General features: G+C 47.0%; 1 non-coding gene across 1 annotated transcript; it reads left to right on the top strand.

Annotated features, from left to right (window-relative positions):
• The first annotated feature begins 1,939 nt into the window (after nucleotides 1–1,939).
• Nucleotides 1,940–2,099, top strand: LOC137626351 (5.8S ribosomal RNA). The gene has a single exon (XR_011041028.1). It is a non-coding gene; the product is annotated as a 5.8S ribosomal RNA (ribosomal RNA).
• The last annotated feature ends 2,372 nt before the right edge of the window (nucleotides 2,100–4,471 follow it).

Raw genomic sequence — 4,471 nt, 5'->3', positions numbered from 1 at the left:
GATTGTAGGCCATGCGCCTACAGTGGCTGTTACGGGTGACGGAGAATCAGTGTTCGATTCCGGAGAGGGAGCCTGAGAAACGGCTACCACATCCAAGGAAGGCAGCAGGCACGCAAATTACCCAATCCCAGCTCTGGGAGGTAGTGACGAAAAGTAACAATGCGGGACTCTTCCGAGTCTGCGTAATTGGAATGAGCACACTTTAAATCCTTTAGCAGCAACCAATTGGAGGGCAAGTCTGGTGCCAGCAGCCACGGTAATTCCAGCTCCAGTAGCGTATATTAAAGTTGTTGCGGTTAAAAAGCTAGTAGTTCGAGCTCAGTTCCGGACTGGCCGGGGAGGTCACCGACCGGTGCTTCCCCGTCAGGCTTCGAACAGCTTCCGTGAGTGGAAGCCAACCCGGTTCTGCGGGGTGCTCTTCACTGAGTGTCCCGCGCGGCCGGCCAGTTCACCTTGAATAAATGAGAGTGCTCAAAGCAAGGTACTCTCGAATACAATGCCTGAATGTTACCTGCATATGGAATGATGGAAGATGATCTCGGTTCCATTTTCTTGGTGGTGGGAGCCAGAGGTAATGATAAAGAGGGACTGTCGGGGGCATCCGTACTACGACGCGAGAGGTGAAATTCAGTGACCGTCGTAGGACGAACAACAGCGAAAGCATTTGCCAAAAATGTCTTTGTTGATCAAGAACGAAAGTTAGAGGATCGAAGGTGATCAGATACCGCCCTAGTTCTAACCCTAAACGATGCTGACAACAATTCGCCGTCGTTATTCCCATGACGTGGCGAGACGCCCCCGGGAAACCTCAAGTCTTTGAGTTCCGGGGGTAGTATGGTTGCAAAACTGAAACTTAAAGGAATTGACGGAAGGGCACCACCAGGAGTGGAACCTGCGGCTTAATTTGACTTAACACGGGAAACCTCACCAGGCCCGGACACCAGAAGGATTGACAGATTAAGAGTTCTTTCTCGATTTGGTGGGTGGTGGTGCATGGCCGTTCTTAGTTGGTGGAGTGATTTGTCTGGTTAATTCCGGTAACGAACAAGTCTCTGGCTTACTAAATAGTGGACGGGCGTTTTGGTGCATGGGCCCCGTTCGACACAGTCTTCTTAGAGGGATGAGCAGCGAGTATAGCTGCAGGAGATTGAGCAATAACAGGACTGTGATGCCCTTAGATGTCCTGGGCCGCACGCGCGCTACACTGAATGGGTTAGCGGGTTGTCCTTCTGCGAGAGGAGCGGGAAATCGCGTGAAAACCATTCGTGATAGGGATTGGGGCTTGCAATTGTTTCCCATGAACGAGGAATTCCCAGTAAGCGCAAGTCATCAGCTTGCGTTGATTGCGTTGAAATCAAGTCCCTGCCCTTTGTACACACCGCCCGTCGCTACTCCCGATTGAATGATTTAGTGAGGCCTTCGGACTGGCGGTCTTGGACTGGGGCGGCGGGTACTCCCAGCAATGGGGTTCCGCCGACTCGCCTGGACGGGCCGGAAAGATGTCCAAACTTATCATTTAGAGGAAGTAAAAGTCGTAACAAGGTTTCCGTAGGTGAACCTGCGGAAGGATCATTACTGATGGATGGCTCGGCTGTGTTGCCCTGGGGTGCACGGAGCCAGATGGAGAGCTAGTGTGGGGCTCTAGAGGTGGTTTTTGGTGGAGGGGCAGTCAGTACAAAGACGTCTCGAGGGCTGCGGAGCCACCGTCGTCCGCGTTGCCAGAGAGAAGGAAGATGCGGCGACGCGGTGCGGCACGCTTTAGGCGGGGTTACGCCGCTGGCCGGAGACGACGTCGAGTACTACTGTCCCCGTAGTGATGGTCGGAGAGAGAGAGAAGCACGGCCATCGGAGGAGGGCCCGCCGCGCTGGCATGTCCGTGCCGGGCCGTGATGGAAGTCACGCTTAGCCCATGTTTTTGTATTATATTTCCAATTTGAACAACTTCTAATGGTGGATCGCTCGGTTCGTGGGTTGATGAAGACCGCAGCAAAATGCGTGTCGGCATGTGAATCGCAAGATTATGAGATGCATCGACCAGTTGAACGCACATTGCGGCGAGGGCACTGACTAGTGTCTTCGCCACTCCCGGAAGAGTGTCTGTTAAGCATCCATCCCGGTGAAGGGTATTGCTGCGGCAGGCCCTGGCTGGCAGCGGCGCCGAGTGTGCGGGCCCCGGAGAGAAGGGGGCTGGCCGGAGGAGCGCGCCGCTGGAATGGCGGCCGCGGGTACCGTGAGCCGTGGCGAGATGGGGATGTCGGGCCGGCGCCCACTATTTTTGTGGGCTGGCGGTCCGTTCCCTCAAGTGTGAAATGTCGCCGTGTCCCTGGACTGGGCCCCGTTGCTGCTGTCCGGCTGGCTGCTCCCAGCTGGCGGCGGCGGCGGCGCGGTGGCCTGGTGTCTTGGACTACGGTGGTCGATCCTGCTCTAAGGTGAAGAGAAGCAGAGGCCATCCAGGGTGCCTATCCTGAGTGCCTACGCAGCGTTCGGGTATTGTCCCGGGCCATGTTTCGTGGCTTCGTGAGAAGGAAGCAGCATCTGTTTGAGTGCCAGGCTCACGGCCAGCTCTTCCTGCCATCTATGTCTGTGCGAGAGCAGAAGATGGAAGGACGACGGGCCGGGGCCGCTGGTGCACTTGGGCGGGTGACGAGACTGGCCTCATCCCGAGAGAGAGCGAGAGCAGTGAGTCGAAGAGAATCATTTTCTTTCGAGCGCTGCTGGGATCTTTTGAACTTCTTTTTTATCAAAATATCAAAATTCTTAAAGATTTGATCAATAAAGCTAAGTTTTGAAGGCCATTACGTTATGTATTCATAAATATATTAACAATGAAATACATTTAATCATGAATACATTGAAGTGATGAAAATATCCTTAATTTGTATTAAGCTATACAATACCACACGAGATATTGACTAACTGTTGAGAAACGTTTATTATAGTAAGTAGGAGGATAATTTTCACAATTTAGACTATTTTATCCCTTTATAATGTACATAAGCTATACAGACTAGAAAAACAATATGCTAAAAAAAACTCTAATTGAAGTAAAAATATATATTAAAAAATAATTCTTAATTATTGTCTCTGCTGTAACTTCGCTTATGTCACCAGTCCTACGATGCGTGGAGAGAGAGAGAGAGAGAGAGAGAGAGAGAGAGAGAGAGAGAGAGAGAGAGAGAGAGAGAGAGCATATCCAACTTATCCCAGCCAGACAACACAAGCTCATAAATATTCCCGCATCGCTACCTCTTGCTCAGGGTCGAATTCCGTGAGAAAGTGTGGGAATACATTTCGGAAAAGTTTTAACGTTTAATAGTAAAATTTACATGGAACTGCTATTCGCCAAATAAATAATTATATACTAAATAATTGATTATTCATATAAAATGGAAGTCGTCATCAAAATAAAAACAGAATCAAAATTAATAGTGTTTAATTCTAATTTCATTTTTTTTTTTATTTTAATAAGGCCTTCCATTTTATATGTATATTCAATTCTTTATTAAATTATCGAATACAGGTTTAGTATCATGCTTCACTTCAACACAATAAGGAAGAAAGGAACTTCCAATTTTCTAGAGAAATAAAAATATTACAATGTAATGACTTTACATTTCAAGCCTAGTGCACCATTAAAGATAACAGCAGTTAAATATAACAGAGTAAATAAGTGAGTTGTTGCTTCTACAAGAAATCAAGTTGGTTGATATTGCAATCACTAAAAATACTTTCTACAAGATCCTCAATGGTGATACTAATCTTACTCAGTAATTATTCAACAACAATATCAACATCAACAAATACAGCAGTTTCTAGTTCACTGCAGGACAGCGGACTCAGATATGTCTTTATTTATGTCTGGGGTTTGGCCAGTTTTTAGCACTACGCTGGCCACTGCAGATTGGTGATGGTGGAAGATTTTACTCTGATCGCTGCCAGCAAACCAACCTAGTACGGATGACCGTGACTATAGTAAAACCAATCTATCGTGGCCGCTGAGACGATTTCTGACCCACTGTATAGCGTACTCGTGTCAAAATAATTCAACCAATTTAAGGAAAAAAGAACAGTATTTAGACACGATCCATCCAAACTGAATGAAACTGATAAAGCGTAGCCGCTTTATGACAGATGTCTTTCCTTTTTGACTAATCTCACAGGATTAACCAGAGGTGGCTACGATTAACCAAAGTTAAATCCACTCTCTCTCTCTCTCTCTCTCTCTCTCTCTCTCTCTCTCTCTCTCTCTCTCTCTCTCTCTCTCTCTCTCTCTCCTGTTATTCTTGTCGAACATATATATTTCTTAAGGTAAGATTTAATTTCTATAATGATATTTGGAACGAACTTTTTTTTCGAAATTATAATCCCAGATTATTTGCCAGTTTTATCCTATTGTCGTAATAAGACTGGCAGATGGTGAGTTTGAAATCTTGGAGGTCAAGAGGGTAAATTTATTAGGCAAAGATCAGAG

This window comes from Palaemon carinicauda, chromosome 33, assembly GCF_036898095.1.
Source record: "Palaemon carinicauda isolate YSFRI2023 chromosome 33, ASM3689809v2, whole genome shotgun sequence".
Classification (NCBI taxonomy): Eukaryota; Metazoa; Arthropoda; class Malacostraca; order Decapoda; family Palaemonidae; genus Palaemon; species Palaemon carinicauda.
This window is presented reverse-complemented; position numbering and strand designations above follow the sequence as displayed.